This window comes from Rutidosis leptorrhynchoides, chromosome 9 (genome assembly GCF_046630445.1).
Source record: "Rutidosis leptorrhynchoides isolate AG116_Rl617_1_P2 chromosome 9, CSIRO_AGI_Rlap_v1, whole genome shotgun sequence".
Lineage (NCBI taxonomy): Eukaryota > Viridiplantae > Streptophyta > Magnoliopsida > Asterales > Asteraceae > Rutidosis > Rutidosis leptorrhynchoides.
In genome coordinates, this window is record NC_092341.1 from 107,650,005 (window position 1) to 107,668,877 (window position 18,873).

Sequence of the window (18,873 nt, forward strand, 5' to 3'; positions counted from 1 at the left end):
AACAACACCAATTGACACTTACAACCTCAAATCACAAGGCCAAAACCCTAGATTATGGCTATTAGGGTTTAATTACAACAACATAACCCAACCTCACCCATTTTACCCTCAAATGGGTCATACAAATCTCTAGTAACCCAAACCCTAGCCATTAACCAATTAAAACTCGAAACATAAAGTTAGAACTTACCGAGACTATCTTCTTGTAGCTAGTAACAAGGAGAACAACTTTAAATCTCGCTCCTAGGTTTGATTCACAAATCTCCAACTCCAAATCTCAAGATTAAACTAAGTTGGTTTTGTGTTTTGGGAGAGAAATAGAAAAGAAAAAGGAAAAGGAAATGAAATAAATGAATATGTGGTGGAGAGTTAATGCTCCCATCAGATCCACATGTCAATTTACCATTTTGCCCCTTGAAAACCCTTAAAATGAGCTAAATCCGACACCAGTTCAGCAAAACTATCGCGGCGCGATCTTACTCATCGCGGCGCGACACATAGAGGGAAATTAGACCCTTCTTAAACCAACTTCTGTTCCAAATTTGCTTGTTATGCCGCGGCGCGGACCCAAATGTCAACCAACTTAAACACTTTTCGAGTTTATTTAATTTGTTCAATCCAAACTCGCTCCCTATATTCTCCTAGACTTAAACAATAGTCTCACAAGACTTAACGCTATCAAAGCCCATGTATAAACTTGTAGGCGCACACATTATCAAGTATACATATATGTGTATATATATATATATATATATATATATATATATATATATATATATATATATATATATATATACATACACATTTATTCATACATTTGTGCATAAGCTAACGAGTTATAAACGTACAAATGATTAAGTATGTACCTTTCGATACGTACGAGAAAATGGGGTGTTACAGAATTCAAAATCATGTTTATACATTGTGATGCCCCGTACAAAACCATCGTGTACGAATCATCAACAACAGGATCATTACAAGGTTAAGTACTATATGCGTTTTCAAAGCAAGTTGCATTCATGATTAAAAGGTGACGTCATAACTGACGTCGAATGTTTTACATCAAAAGCGTGCTTCAATAAACAGAAGTAAATAAATAATTGTGCGTGACCCCAATGGTCGTTACAAGCATAGTTTCAAAAGTAGTAAAGTTATGAATGCAAAAGTAAACGTTCATGCAGGACATCTCTAGAGCAGCGGGTGTCTACAGCATGACTAGTACACAGCGGAAGCTAACCTCAAGCACCTGAGAAAAACATGCTTAAAAACGTCAACACAAAGGTTGGTGAGCTATAGTTTAAGTATAACAGTATGTAAGGTAGGCTACGAGATTTCAGTGCTACAAAGAGCGTTTCAAAATAGTATGATAAAGTATATGTTAACCGTGGGCACTTGGTAACTAACTTAACGTTTATACCCCCTGAAAGTACACTTGGCAAGTTCGTATGTCTACGAAGTATTAAACACTCGTTAAATGCTAGCGCTACTAGCCCGAGTGGGGATGTCAAACCCTATGGATCCATGTCTAAAGGGAATGTTTCTGCTGTTGTATAACCCACACATATATAAGTTTAAGTACTCGTGCCTAGTATGTAAAACATAAAATCCGCATGTATTCTCAGTTCCCAAAATAAGTTAAAGTAAAAAAGGGAATGCTATAACTCACAATGATAATGTAGTCGTAAAGTCGGTTCGGAAAAGGTGTGCAAGTAATCGGTCCGAAGGTCCTCAACCTAAGTCAAATAGTACTAAGTTAGTAAATCGTCTTAATAGGTTTAAAAGTATGTAAATAAGGTCTTAAGGGTCATCATCATTCATCATCAAACAAAAGGCGTAAAGTAAGTTTCGTTTATGAAAGTAGTTTAAAACAAAGGCTGAATTTAGTCAGTCACCACGGCCTCTACCCTTACTGAATTAAGGTGAGACCAGTGGACATGGCTCCGTATATGAGTCCTTTAAGTGTGGTAAAATTTACAGAAGCAAAATCGTCTTCGTTTGACCGTGGTGACAGTTTAAGTGCGAGTAGGTCAGAAATTTCTGCACAACGTTAAAGGACATAGTGACGATCGGAGGGCCATAAATCCTAAACCGTAACTCGGATTAAGACGAGTCCTATATGAAAAGTTATCTACTCGAAAAGATATATTTGAAATTAATAACCACAACAGCCCAGGTCTACTGGTATGTTACAGAATCAGCAAAACAGTAGGGTTTGGACAGAAACAGTAAGTTTAAGTGAGTTCCGGTGGTCTTGGTGCTTGATGTTCATCATGGTTCTCATCCTTGATGCATATAGCTTCAAGTGTACAACTCATTGATGTGTCTACATCATCTCAACCAATTCTTGACCATCATAACACTAGTGCAAGTCTAAGACATGAAGCACAACTCACTTAAGAGTTGCATGTAGTTTGATGAACCAAAGTTACATCAAAGTCTTAGGTTTGACACTTACATGAACTATAAAAGAAATATTGAACTATAAACTTGAAAGTAAACTAACTAATCAAGATCTTAAGATGTAGAACATAGTTCTTAGTTAGATCTTGAAGATCCAAGACCCAAAAGTCTAGATCAAGCATAAGTATACAAAGTTATGTTTAAAGAAAACTTATTTGTGTGTTCTTGAACTTTCAAGGTTAACTTTTAGTTCCAAGAGATATGAGATCAAGACTAACTTGTAGTACTTGACCAACAACAACCAAAATCATAAAATTAAAGTGCAAGTAAAACTAAATAAACAAGTAAATACGTTCATGAGTTTCATACTTTAAAGATTTAGAAAGTAAACATTAAGTTCACTTCATGTACTTCAAGTATGAGTTACAACACAAGAACTTTGAATCTTTTGACATAATGTATGTAGAACATAACTAGAAAGTTAGTTCTTGTATGTTCTTGAAAATACAAGATTAATATGAAGAATCTAACTAGAAAGTTGATTCTTGTAACAAGTATGTAACAACAACAAGTAAGTAACAATAAACTTCAAGTAACTTAAACAACAACCAAATACAAGTAGCAAACAATGAATGATGATGATAAATGGGGTGTTTGAAATCGGTTTCAACAAGAAAAGAAGAAAGAAAGAAAGCCTTGTAACTTACAAAGTTTAGAGAGAAAGGAGAGGAAAAAAAAAAGTATGCAAGTGTGTGTTTGGAATGAATGAAGTGTGAGAGAACTAGTAGCCAAGTTATCAAAAGTTGAAAGCCAAAAACACCTCCCCATGAGGCCTAGCTCACAGCCAGCAGCAGAAAAAGAAGAGGGGAGGAGAAGTTCAATGGTTACTTGGATGAAAAGCTTACAAAAGATGGATATTAGATGGGGTTTCATGGGGATTATATGTTAACTAGATTCTTAATGAAGTAACTAGCTAGTTTCCATGTACAAGTACTACTTACAAGTCTTATGGGCTAATTAAGTCCATTTAAAAAGGTAGGGTGGGCTTGGAAGCCCAATATTCAAGAGTCCATTACACTAATCAAAGCCCAAGTTCAATAATTAACAAATAAAGTCCAACAAAAGCCCGAGTAATTAACCAACAACCTTAGTTAATTAAAATGATTAATAAAACTAATCATGAATGTAAATAATATCTAAAAATATTATTCGTGAAAGTTCCGGGTGTCACAAAGACGTTTCGAGCAATTAAAGTCAAGTTCGGGCAATCATGGCAACATGTAAATGTAATAACATACATTCGTTTTATCACACGTATTAATAATAATAATTATTAATAAATAAATGTTGGAAATTCCAGGGTCGTTACATTACCCACCTGTTAAAGAAAATTTCGTCCCGAAATTTTAACCTGAGGTAGATGAAGGAGTCGGAAAAAGGTGAGGATACTTCCGCATCATTTGATCCGCTCGCTCCCAAGTAAACTCAGGTCCTTGTTTGGCATTCCATCGCACTCGGATGATTGGAATCTTGTTGCGTTTCAAAGTTTTGATCTCACGATCCAGAATTTCAACAGGTTCTTCCACAAATTGGAGTTTGTCATCAATTGTAAGTTCTTCAAGTGGTATGATGAGTTCAGGTGCAGCAAGACACTTCTTCAAGTTTGACACGTGGAAGGTAGGATGAACTGAGCTCAATTGTGCAGGTAAATCCAAATGATATGCAACAGGTCCAACACGTTCCAAGATTTCAAAGGACCAATGTATCGTGGGTTCAACTTTCCACGTTTTCCAAAACGGATCACACCTTTCCAAGGTGCAACCTTCAACATTACACGATCACCAACGTTGAATTCAAAGTCCTTACGTTTTAGATCAGCATAACTCTTTTGACGGTCACGAGCAGTCTTTAGTCTAGCTTGAATCTGAGCAATCTTCTCCGTGGTTTCGTGGACTACCTCGGGTCCGGTGATTTGCTTTTCGCCTACTTCGGCCCAACAAATAGGAGATCGGTACTTACGGCCATACAATGCTTCAAAAGGTGCGGCATTAATGCTTGAGTGATAACTATTGTTGTACTAGAATTCGGCGAGTGGCAAATGCCTTTCCCGGGCCTTTCTAAAATCAATGACACATGCACGCAACATGTCCTCCAAGGTCTGAATCGTTCGTTCACTTTGCTCGTCAGTCTGAGGGTGATAAGCAGTACTCATGTCGAGACGAGTTCCCATGGCTTCTTGCAAAGAATGCCAAAATCTAGAAGCAAAACGGGGATCGCGATCGGAGATGATCGATAAAGGTACACCATGACGAGATACAACCTCCTTGATGTATAATTGAGCAAGTCTCTCCATTGTATCTGTTTCCTTCATCGCTAGAAAGTGTGCAGATTTGGTGAGGCGGTCAACAATAACCCAAATGGTATTGTATCCGCCCACCGTCTTTGGTAGCTTGGTGATGAAATCCATTGTTATCCGTTCCCACTTCCATTGTGGGATTTCTGGTTGTTGAAGTAACCCATAAGGTCTCTGATGCTCGGCTTTAACCTTCGAGCAAGTCAAACACTTACCAACATAAGTCGCAACGTCCTTCTGGAGATTCGGCCACCAATACTGTTCTTTAAGGTCGTGGTACATTTTGCCCGCTCCAGGATGAATCGAATATCTCGATTTGTGTGCTTCATCAAGTATCAGGTTTCGTAGATCTCCATAACAAGGTACCCAAATTCTTCCGGCATAACATCAGAGTCCAGACTCCCTAACCTCGAATCGAGAGACAAGTATGTTCAAATGTTCATGAGATATGTTCTCCTCCTTGAGAGCCTCATCTTGGGCTACTCTGATCTGGCTGTTGAGGTTCGAATGGATGGTGATGTTCAGAGCCCTAACACGAAGAGGTGCCGTCCTCTCCTTTCGGCTTAAAGCGTCAGCTACAACATTGGCCTTGCCAGGGTGATAACGGAGTTCACAATCGTAGTCGTTGAGCGTCTCGATCCATCGACGTTGTCTCATATTCAGTTGCTTCTGATCGAAGATGTGCTGGAGACTCTTGTGATCGGTGAAGATATTACTCTTAGTTCCATACAAATAGTGTCTCCATAATTTAAGCGCAAAGACAACGGCTCCAAGTTCAAGATCGTGAGTAGTGTAGTTCTGTTCATGAATCTTCAATTGTCGGGAGGCGTAAGCGATAACCTTCGATCGTTGCATTAGTACACAACCAAAACCACTCTTCGATGCATCACAATAAACAACAAAGTCGTCACTGCCCTCAGGAAGTGATAGGATAGGTGTGGTGGTTAACTTCTTCTTCAAAGTTTGAAATGCTGATTCGTGTGCGGGTTCCCAAATGAACTTCTTGCCCTTGTGAGTCAGTGCGGTCAAAGGACGCGCAATCAGAGAAAATCTTTCGATGAACCTTCGGTAGTAACCGGCGAGACCTAGGAATTGGCGAATGTGAGATGGAGTGGTAGGGGTCTCCCACTTGCTGATAGCTTCAATCTTGGCGGGATCAACTTTGATACCCTGGTCGCTCACAACATGACCCAGAAATTGAACTTCCTTTAACCAAAATTCACACTTGGAGAATTTGGCGTAAAGTTGCTCTTGTCTCAGGAGTTCAAGTACTAATCGGAGGTGTTGCTCATGCTCTTCTTCGCTCTTAGAGTAGATGAGAATATCATCTATGAAGACGATAACAAACTTATCTAAGTACGGCTTGCAGACACGATTCATAAGGTCCATGAACACGGAAGGTGCATTTGTCAAACCGAATGGCATCACGAGAAACTCATAATGACCATAACGGGTCCTGAATGCAGTTTTCATCACGTCACTTTCCTTCACCCTCAACTGGTGATAACCGGATCACAAATCGATCTTTGAGTAGACACTCGATCCTTGTAGTTGATCAAAAAGATCGTCAATTCGTGGAAGAGGATACCAATTCTTAATAGTCAATTTGTTGAGTTCACGATAGTTGATACACATACGGAAGGATCCATACTTCTTCTTCACAAACAGAACAGGTGCGCCCCAAGGCGAGAAGCTTGGTTGGATAAATCCTCGATCTAGCAGCTCTTGTAGTTGGCTTTGTAATTCTTGCATCTCTGAAGGTGCGAGTCTATAAGGTGCGCGAGCTACAGGTGCAGCTCCTGGCACTAAATCAATCTGAAACTCTACTGCTCTCTGCGGTGGCAATCCAGGTAATTCCTCTGGGAAGACATCAGAAAATTCGTTCACAATTCGAACGTCGCTCACGCTCTTCACCTCAGTTTCTACCGCTTTCACATGTGCTAGGACAGCAAAATGTCCCTTCTTCATAATCTTTTGCGCTTTCACGCAACTAATAAGGTTCAACTTCGAGGTACATCTCTCTCCATAGATAACCAGTGGTTCGCCATCTCCTTGTGGTATGCGAAGTGCTTTATCTCCACAAATAATATCTGCCTTTATCTTACTCAACCAATCCATACCAACGATCACGTCAAAACTTCCCAGTTTGATAGGTATCAAATCAATTTCAAAATCTGCTCCAGCTATGTTGATAATAGCTCCATGACTAATATGGTCAACCTTTTCAAGTTTTCCATTGGCGACCTCGACAAGCATACTCTCTTTTAACGGGACTAATAACCAATTAATCTTATCGCAAAAATGTCTACATACATAACTCCTATCCGCGCCAGTATCAAACAAGATAGAAGCTAAAAGATTGTTGATTTTGAATATACCTGTCACCAAGTCGGGGTTATCGCGTGCATCCCTTGCATTAACATTAAAAGCTCTACCACAGGGTGGTCCTCCATCTTTTCGCTTGTTTCGGCACGCATTTCTGAAATGGCCCGTCTGCCCGCATTCGTAGCACTTCTTAGGTCCATTGGTGTTTGGCTTCCCATTCAAAGTGGTGACCTTGCAGTCTTTCCCGATATGCCCAGCCCGTTGGCATTTCTCACAGACAACATTGCAATACCCAGTGTGGTGTTTGTAGCATCGCTTGCATTGTGGTAAGGTTCCTTTGTAGTTCGGGTTGGTGTTGGTGTTATTGTTGGGATTAGGGTTTCCACCATTGTTGTGCCACTTGGCGGGGGTTTGATTGTAGTTTCTCCCCCTGTTGTTGTTGTTGTTGTTGTGGTTGTTGTGGTTGTTGTCCCATTTCCTCTTTTCGCTACTACCAGCCTCAAACTTAGCCTTTTCCAGCTCATCAATAAGAATCTGATTAATGAGAGTATGCGCCATGCGCATTGCTTCGGGAACATTCGGTGGTTTGGACGATGTGACGTTTCCTTTGATGGACTTAGGGAGTCCCCAGAAATACCTTTCCATACGTTTGAATTCCGGGGTGACCATTGTCGGACACAAGAGAGCTAGCTCCAAAAATCTCCTGTTGTAACCATCAAGGTCGTTCCCAACGGTCTTTAACTGCATAAATTCGATTTTCGTCTTTTGGATTTCGGTTCTCGGACAATACTCATCAATCATTGCCGCTTTGAATTCCTCCCATGGCGTAGCATATGCCTCATCAATGCCTTTCGCTTGAGCTAACGTGTTCCACCACGTTAGCGTGCCGTCAAATAGCGTGCAAGATGCAAACTTGGTCTTATTGTCCTCCGAACAGTTGCTAACTCGGAATACTGGTTCAAGTTTCTCGAACCATCTGGTGAGACCAACCGGTCCCTCGGTTCCACTGAAGTTATGTGGTTTGTAGCTCTGGAATTCCTTGTAAGTATACCCATTTCGAACGGGTGGGATAACCGGTGGTGGTGGCGGTGGAGCTTGGAGATTTCTTTCTGCTAGGGCTGCGGCTACACGTTCTTGGATCATCTCTTCAATTTGAGCAGCAGTAGGTGTGGATCGACCGTTAGCCATGATGTTCTAACCAAAAATTTTGACTCAAGTCAAAATCCAGCATGCAAGTAGTAATAATACAGTATATAGTGACCAACATGGAATCAAAACGTCACATGTTATTAAATAACGCATCTAGGTACAAATACCACAGAATCATCGTACAGTAATGTAAATAGAACATCGTGCAAGAATTAAATAACGCAAAGTTCCATTAATAATAATAAGTTCCATACATCTGAATAAGTCCGTACAATACATAAATAATACAAGAAGCTACAACTAGATTACATCATGAAATCTAATACAAAAGTCCTACGGTGGAGGTGGGTGTAGGATGTCTAAAACCTGAGCCAACTGCTCCTCGAGCTCAGTAACCCGAGCTCGGAGGATTCCCACCTCCCTTGTCAATTCCTCGACAGTGGGTGTTGGTGGGGCAGGCGGTGCTGGTGGTGCAGGTGGTGCCGGTGGAGCGGATGGTGCTGGTGGAGCAGGTGGTGCTGGTGGAGCGGGTGGTGCAGACCGCACGAAGCGGGGTGCAGATGTCCCGGCTCCAGAAATAGTCAGCACGTAACGAGGTGCCTTACGTATGAGTGGGTCGGCAGGGTACGGCACAAGCCGCTTACGGGCAGTAACCCTCCGACGCCGACCAAAAGCGTCAGTGAAAGCACGACCTCCATTCACCCCTGGAATAACGGTGCCATCAGGACGGTACCGCTTCTTCGGCGGGGTGGAGGGTGCCTGTATAGGTATATCAGCAGGGTCCTCGTCGTCACTGGAGTCATCCGAAGAGGTGTCGTCTGATGGAGCATCAGTGGAAGACCCGTCATCTGAATCATGTGGTGGCGACACGGGTGGCTCAACTGGCAGTCCGAAGGCGGCCAACATCTGTCTGTGTCTGCCTGGCGGAATCGGCACTAAACGTCCGTCGGGAGTGCGTCGGCAAGGCGTGCGCATATGGTTACGAAATGGCCCTTCCACGAACTCCGCGGGAATCTCAATCCCACCGATGCGGGGCTGTGACCCCGAGGGTCCGGGAGAAGACGGAGCTGGAATCTCCGTAGGGCCTACGTGTCCATCGGAAGCAGCCACTGGGGCAGGTGTACTACTACTGGCTCCGGAAGTAGAAGCGCCGGGATCACTAATGTGTAGCGGGACCGGTGTATCGGCAGCAGCAGCAGATGGGGGGACGGGGTCTGAGTCTGAACTGCCCAAAACGCTAGCAGGTGGTACATCCGACATCTGAACAAGGAAAAATAAAATTTCCATGTCAATAAGTCATAAAGCAAGCACGTATTAGGCCAACAGTTTTAAATCATGTATAACAATAAGTAGCATGGCAAAAATAACGAATCATACAGAAGTAACATGCAATAGAAAGCAAGTAATAGCATGCAGTAGTGAAATCATGTAGTAGCATACGGCATATAGCAGTAACAGTAAGCAGCAGCATGTAGTAAGTTCAGCGTAAACACGTAAACTAGCAAGTTGTAGATTAGTCCTATTAGTGAATCCTAATCGGGTCGGTCTTAGACTCACTAATGCAACCTAATTCCCTACAACCAATGCTCTGATACCAAATGTGATGCCCCATACAAAACCATCGTGTACGAATCATCAACAACAGGATCATTACAAGGTTAAGTACTATATGCGTTTTCAAAGCAAGTTGCATTCATGATTAAAAGGTGACGTCATAACCGACGTCGAATGTTTTACATCAAAAGCGTGCTTCAATAAACAGAAGTAAATAAATAAGTGTGCGTGACCCCAATGGTCGTTACAAGCATAGTTTCAAAAGTAGTAAAGTTATGAATGCAAAAGTAAACGTTCATGCAGGACATCTCTAGAGCAGCGGGTGTCTACAGCATGACTAGTACACAGCGGAAGCTAACCTCAAGCACCTGAAAAAAACATGCTTAAAAATGTCAACACAAAGGTTGGTGAACTATAGTTTAATTATAACAGTATGTAAGGTAGGCCACGAGATTTCAGTGCTACAAAGAGCGTTTCAAAATAGTATGATAAAGTATATGTTAACCGTGGGCACACCGTGGGCACTTGGTAACTAACTTAACGTTTATACCCCCTGAAAGTACACTTGGCAAGTGCGTATGTCTATGAAGTATTAAACACTCGTTAAATGCTAGCGCTACTAGCCTGAGTGGGGATGTCAAACCCTATGGATCCATATCTAAGATTCGCGTTCACAGTTCAAAAACCAATGATTAAACGTTACCGAGCTAAAGGGAATGTTTCTGCCGTTGTATAACCCACACATATATAAGTTTAAGTACTCGTGCCTAGTATGTAAAATATAAAATCCGCATGTATTCTCAGTTCCCAAAATAAGTTAAAGTAAAAAGGGAATGCTATAACTCACAATGATAATGTAGTCGTAAAGTCAGTTCGGAAAAGGTGTGCAAGTAATCGGTCCGAAGGTCCTCAACCTAAGTCAAATAGTACTAAGTCAGTAAATCGTCTTAATAGGTTTAAAATTATGTAAATAAGGTCTTAAGGTTCATCATCATTCATCATCAAACAAAAGGCGTAAAGTAAGTTTCATTTATGAAAGTAGTTTAAAATAAAGGCTGAATTCAGTCAGTCACCACGGCCTCTACCCTTACTGAATTAAGGTGAGACCAGTGGCCATGGCTCCGTATATGAGTCCTTTAAGTGTGGTAAAATTTACAGAAGCAAACTCGTCTTGGTTTGACCGTGGTGACGGTTTAAGTGCGAGTAGGTCAGAAATTTCTTCACAACGTTAAAGGACATAGTGACGATCGGAGGGCCATAAATCCTAAACCGTAACTCGGATTAAGACGAGTCCTATATGAAAAGTTATCTACTCGAAAAGATCTATTTGAAAATAATAACCACAACAGCCCCGGTCTACTGGTCTGTTACAGAATTAGCAAAACACTAGGGTTTGGACAGAAACAGTAAGTTTAAGTGAGTTCCGGTGGTCTTGGTGCTTGATGTTCATCATGGTTCTCATCCTTGATGCATATAGCTTCAAGTGTACAACTCATTGATGTGTCTACATCATCTCAACCAAGTCTTGACCATCATAATACTAGTGCAAGCCTAAGACATGAAGCACAACTCACTTAAGAGTTGCATGTAGTTTGATGAACCAAAGTTACATCAAAGTCTTAGGTTTGACACTTACATGAACTATAAAAGAAATATTGAACTATAAACTTGAAAGTAAACTAACTAATCAAGATCTTAAGATGTAGAACATAGTTCTTAGTTAGATCTTGAAGATCCAAGACCCAAAAGTCTAGATCAAGCATAAGTATACAAAGTTATGTTTAAAGAAAACTTATTTGTGTGTTCTTGAACTTTCAAGGTTAACTTTTAGTTCCAAGAGATATGAGATCAAGACTAACTTGTAGTACTTGACCAACAACAACCAAAATCATAAAATTAAAGTGCAAGTAAAACTAAATAAACAAGTAAATAAGTTCATGAGTTTCATACTTTAAAGATTTAGAAAGTAAACATTAAGTTCACTTCATGTACTTCAAGTATGAGTTACAACACAAGAACTTTGAATCTTTTGACATAATGTATGTAGAACATAACTAGAAAGTTAGTTCTTGTATGTTCTTGAAAATACAAGATTAATATGAAGAATCTAACTAGAAAGTTGATTCTTGTAACAAGTATGTAACAACAACAAGTAAGTAACAATAAACTTCAAGTAACTTAAACAACAACCAAATACAAGTAGCAAACAATGAATGATGATGATAAATGGGGTGTTTGAAATCGGTTTCAACAAGAAAAGAAGAAATAAAGAAAGCCTTGTAACTTACAAAGTTTAGAGAACAAAGGAGAGGAAAAAAAAAAGTATGCAAGTGTGTGTTTGGAATGAATGAAGTGTGAGAGAACTAGTAGCCAAGTTATCAAAATTTGAAAGCCAAAAACACCTCCCCATGAGGCCTAGCTCACGGCCAGCAGCAGAAAAAGAAGAGGGGAGGAGAAGTTCAATGGTTACTTGAATGAAAAGCTTACAAAAGATGGATATTAGATGGGGTTTCATGGGGATTATATGTTAACTAGATTCTTAATGAAGTAACTAGCTAGTTTCCATGTACAAGTACTACTTACAAGTCTTATGGGCTAATTAAGTCCATTTAAAAAGGTAGGGTGGGCTTGGAAGCCCAATATTCAAGAGTCCATTACACTAATCAAAGCCCAAGTTCAATAATTAACAAATAAAGTCCAACAAAAGCCCGAGTAATTAACCAACAACCTTAGTTAATTAAAATGATTAATAAAACTAATCATGAATGTAAATAATATCTAAAAATATTATTCGTGAAAGTTCCGGATGTCACAAAGACGTTTCGGGCAATTAAAGTCAAGTTCGGGAAATCATGGCAACATGTAAATGTAATAACATACATTCGTTTTATCACACGTATTAATAATAATAATTATTAATAAATAAACGTTGGAAATTCCAGGGTCGTTACATTACCCACCTGTTAAAGAAAATTTCGTCCAGAAATTTTAAGCTGAGGTAGATGAAGGAGTCAGAAAAAGGTGAGGATACTTCCGCATCATTTGATCCGCTCGCTCCCAAGTAAACTCAGGTCCTCGTTTGGCATTCCATCGCACTCGGATGATCGGAATCTTGTTGCGTTTCAAAGTTTTGATCTCACGATCCATAATTTCAACAGGTTCTTCCACAAAGTGGAGTTTGTCATTAATTGTAAGTTCTTCAAGTGGTATGATGAGTTCAGGTGCAGCAAGACACTTCTTCAAGTTTGACACGTGGAAGGTAGGATGAACTGAGCTCAATTGTGCTGGTAAATCTAAACGATATGCAACAGGTCCAACACGTTCCAAGATTTCAAAAGGACCAATGTATCGTGGGTTCAACTTTCCACATTTTCTAAAACGGATCACACCTTTCCAAGGTGCAACCTTCAACATTACACGATCATCAACGTTGAATTCAAAGTCCTTACGTTTTAGATCAGCATAACTCTTTTGACGGTCACGAGCAGTCTTTAGTCTAGCTTGAATCTGCGCAATCTTCTCCGTGGTTTCGTGGACTACCTCGGGTCCGGTGATTTGCTTTTCGCCTACTTCGGCCCAACAAATAGGAGATCGGCACTTACAGCCATACAATGCTTCAAAAGGTGCGGCATTAATGCTTGAGTGATAACTGTTGTTGTACTAGAATTTGGCGAGTGGCAAATGCCTTTCCCAGGCCTTTCCAAAATCAATGACACATGCACGCAACATGTCCTCCAAGGTCTGAATCGTTCATTCACTTTGCTCGTCAGTCTGAGGGTGATAAGCAGTACTCATGTCGAGACGAGTTCCCATGGCTTCTTGCAAAGAACGCCAAAATCTAGAAGCAAAACGGGGATCGCGATCGGAGATGATCAATAAAGGTATACCATGACGAGATACAACCTCCTTGATGTATAATTGAGCAAGTCTCTCCATTGTATCTGTTTCCTTCATTGCTAGAAAGTGTGCAGATTTGGTGAGGCGGTCAACAATAACCCAAATGGTATCGTATCCGCCCACCGTCTTTGGTAGCTTGGTGAAGAAATCCATTGTTATCCGTTCCCACTTCCATTGTGGGATTTCTGGTTGTTGAAGTAACCCAGAAGGTCTCTGATGCTCGGCTTTAACCTTCGAGCAAGTCAAACACTTACCAACATAAGTCGCAACGTCCTTCTTGAGATTCGGCCACCAATACTGTTCTTTAAGGTCGTGGTACATTTTGCCCGCTCCAGGATGAATCGAATATCTCGATTTGTGTGCTTCATCAAGTATCAGGTTTCGTAGATCTCCATAACAAGGTACCCAAATTCTTCCGGCATAACATTATAGTCCAGACTCCCTAACCTCGAATCGAGAGACAAGTATGTTCAAATGTTCGTGAGATATGTTCTCCTCCTTGAGAGCCTCATCTTGGGCTACTCTGATCTGGCTGTTGAGGTTCGAATGGATGGTGATGTTCAGAGCCCTAACACGAAGAGGTGCCGTCCTCTCCTTTCGGCTTAAAGCGTCAGCTACAACATTGGCCTTGCCAGGGTGATAACGGAGTTCACAATCGTAGTCGTTGAGCGTCTCGATCCATCGACGCTGTCTCATTTTCAGTTGCTTCTGATCGAAGATGTGCTGGAGACTCTTGTGATCGGTGAAGATATTACTCTTAGTTCCATACAAATAGTGTCTCCATAATTTAAGCGCAAAGACAACGGCTCCAAGTTCAAGATCGTGAGTAGTGTAGTTCTGTTCGTGAATCTTCAATTGTCGGGAGGCGTAAGTGATAACCTTCGATCGTTACATTAGTACACAACCAAAACCACTCTTCGATGCATCACAATAAACAACAAAGTCGTCACTGCCCTCAGGAAGTGATAGGATAGGTGCGGTGGTTAACTTCTTCTTCAAAGTTTGAAATGCTGATTCGTGTGCGGGTTCCCAAATGAACTTCTTGCCCTTGTGAGTCAGTGCGGTCAAAGGACGCGCAATCAGAGAAAATCTTTCAATGAACCTTCGGTAGTAACCGGCGAGACCTAGGAATTGGCGAATGTGAGTTGGAGTGGTGGGGGTCTCCCACTTGCTGATAGCTTCAATCTTGGCGGGATCAACTTTGATACCCTGGTCGCTCACAACATGACCCAGAAATTGAACTTCCTTCAACCAAAATTCACACTTGGAGAATTTGGCGTAAAGTTGCTCTTGTCTCAGGAGTTCAAGTACTAATCGGAGGTGTTGCTCATGCTCTTCTTCGCTCTTAGAGTAGATGTCAAACCCTATGAGAATTTGGTGCTTGATGTTCATCATGGTTCTCATCCTTGATGCATATAGCTTCAAGTGTACAACTCATTGATGTGTCTACATCATCTCAACCAAGTCTTGACCATCATAACACTAGTGCAAGTCTAAGACATGAAGCACAACTCACTTAAGAGTTGCATGTAGTTTGATGAACCAAAGTTGCATCAAAGTCTTAGGTTTGACACTTACATGAACTATAAAAGAAATATTGAACTATAAACTTGAAAGTAAACTAACTAATCAAGATCTTAAGATGTAAAACATAGTTCTTAGTTAGATCTTGAAGATCCAAGACCCAAAAGTCTAGATCAAGCATAAGTATACAAAGTTATGTTTAAAGAAAACTTATTTGTGTGTTCTTGAACTTTCAAGGTTAACTTTTAGTTCCAAGAGATATGAGATCAAGACTAACTTGTAGTACTTGACCAACAACAACCAAAATCATAAAATTAAAGTGCAAGTAAAACTAAATAAACAAGTAAATAAGTTCATGAGTTTCATACTTTAAATATTTAGTAAGTAAACATTAAGTTCACTTCATGTACTTCAAGTATGAGTTACAACACAAGAACTTTGAATCTTTTGACATAATGTATGTAGAACATAACTAGAAAGTTAGTTCTTGTATGTTCTTGAAAATACAAGATTAATATGAAGAATCTAAATAGAAAGTTGATTCTTGTAACAAGTATGTAACAACAACAAGTAAGTAACAATAAACTTCAAGTAACTTAAACAACAACCAAATACAAGTAGCAAACAATGAATGATGATGATAAATGGGGTGTTTGAAATCGGTTTCAACAAGAAAAGAAGAAAGAAAGAAAGCCTTGTAACTTACAAAGTTTAGAGAGAAAGGAGAGGAAACAAAAAGTATGCAAGTGTGTGTTTGGAATGAATGAAGTGTGAGAGAACTAGTAGCCAAGTTATCAAAATTTGAAAGCCAAAAACACCTCCCCATGAGGCCTAGCTCACGGCCAGCAGCAGAAAAAGAAGAGGGGAGGAGAAGTTCAATGGTTACTTGGATGAAAAGCTTACAAAAGATGGATATTAGATGGGGTTTCATGGGGATTATATGTTAACTAGATTCTTAATGAAGTAACTAGCTAGTTTCCATGTACAAGTACTACTTACAAGTCTTATGGGCTAATTAAGTCCATTTAAAAAGGTAGGGTGGGCTTGGAAGCCCAATATTCAAGAGTCCATTACACTAATCAAAGCCAAAGTTCAATAATTAACAAATAAAGTCCAACAAAAGCCCGAGTAATTAACCAACAACCTTAGTTAATTAAAATGATTAATAAAACTAATCATGAATGTAAATAATATCTAAAAATATTATTCGTGAAAGTTTCGGGTGTCACAAAGACGTTTCGGGCAATTAAAGTCAAGTTCGGGCAATCATGGCAACATGTAAATGTAATGACATACATTCGTTTTATCACACGTATTAATAATAATAATTATTAATAAATAAACGTTGGAAATTCCAGGGTCGTTACATACATATTTATGAACGATAAAACTAGGTGTTAATGCCGAAATTATTGTTACCTCTGAGAGAACATAAATGGAGAAACAACCCAAAATGTTAGAATTATTTAAAATGGAATAGAGGAGAATAAAAAGGCAAAGAAAAAAAATAAATAAATAAAAGCTAAGTGTGGGAAGAATTTACCAAGTTATTTAAAACACATATCACATATGTTTGTACAAGATTATTACAGGTACTTTTATTTTGAACGATTTTAATCAGTTTTACCTAATTTACTATAATATATTTGAAAGAAAGATGGATCTGCACGATGAATCAATTCTATCATTAAAAGGAAGTAAAGTCTTCCGAAAAAGACACGCGCTTCTTGATTTAGGTCAGGAAGTTGTCGTCCAGACCAGCTGTAGGTTGACGAAAAATCTAGAAAAGTCATCTCTAAAATCAGCAGGAAATCCACGGACCTCAGCATCAAACAGGGTCGCCAAGTGGTCAGACTTATCCTAACCATGAGAGGATCTATCTCGTAAAATGGGGAGGGCGCCGTGCAAATTAGCTTGATAAGACTAATGAATTAGACCCCCAGAAAGGATAATCTCCTTAATGTGATGACCCGGAAATTTCTGATCAAATTTAAACTTTAATCTTTATATGTATCTGACATGATAAGCAAATTCTGTAATGCTGAGTCTAGAAAGTTTTGAAACTGTATTCATTTAATCAAATACCCTTTGACCATGTCTAACGATTCACGAACAATCATGTGTAAATAAATATATATACATATACATGTGTGATTATTAAATTGAAATATATTAATGAAACATTGAACGGATTAGTTAATATGAATATAAGCTATGAGATCTATTTAATGAGGTTGGAAATGTTATCAAGGTATTGAATGAATAATACTTTATACGAACGTATTTGTTCGATGTAAGTTTATCGACAAGAGTAAAAGATAATATCAAATGATTGAATTATCAGATACATTGAATTAAGATTACGAGTCTCTGTTATGAGGTCCACTTTGAATTGAAAATTCTTACTTTTAACGGTATTCGGAATATTTGGTAAAGTAATCACGGGTAAGAACAAAAGTGTTATTATTAAGGGTTAGACAAAAACTAGTGGAGAAATGAATTCTATAATAATAGTTTGAATTATTTTCAAACGTGTGAAAACGTTTTTCGATATAATAGAACCTGGTTATTTGATTCGATCGATATTAAAATATTTTATTTAGAAAGTTTAAGGAAAACGTTGGCGCATAAATGAATTATATCGACATAGGTTTTAAAGTGTAAACTTTACGTGTTATAAGCTTTTCTAAACGAATTTAAAATAAACTTTTAAACTATTATTAGTTTTGGAAAAATCTAATTATTGTATCATTAAATAAATATAACAAACCTACATATTAGGTATATATTTTGATATCTTAATTAATCATTGAAACGTTTTGATTTACACTAATATTAATAAATATGCTTTGATAAATAACGAGACTACGCTTTATAAAAGGAAATGATCAAAACACTCAAAAGATTAAGTTACACTTTGAGTGGGTTAGTTTTTAATTAATTTAAGTCTAGTTATTAATAAAGGTACATGTCACAAAACGTTTAATTTAAAATAAAATATTTTGACAAACAACGAGACTTTGATTTATAGAAGGAAATGACCACAATGCTCAACTTTACAAGTTATATTTTTATAAAGGTAATTTATTGTTATGTAAGTCTAATTTTTGTAAAAGGTACACGTCACGTAACATAAAAGGCTAGTTTCCTAAACGTACGAAAGTGCGCCCGAAAAACCGAAAGTGGTACATGAGTCGAGTGACAACGTACGAGTCATTTTTGTAAAAATTATATTTTTACCACGCACGTAAATATAATATAATATTTAATTAATTCTAAAGATTAAATATATTAAATATTAAATATTATAAAAACAAACTACTTCCACGTTTTTTTTTTCATATGAGATATAAACATTAAACCATAAATCACGGACACTACTTTTACGTAGTTGGTGAGATTAGATTTTTATAAATATCGAACGTACCCAATTTTATTATCATTCATCTATCTCGATCTCACTCTCTCTAAATATACATATACATACTTATTTAGTATTTATTTTATTATTATTATTATTATTAAACTTATTATTATTATTAGTAGGAGCGATATTATTAGTAATATACATAAAATATTACGACGAGGTCATGAGCGGGTCATTTCAAGACAAGTTTTATGAGTAGGATAGGGCTAAGGAAATTATGGGTTATAGCTATGGAGGTGATGGG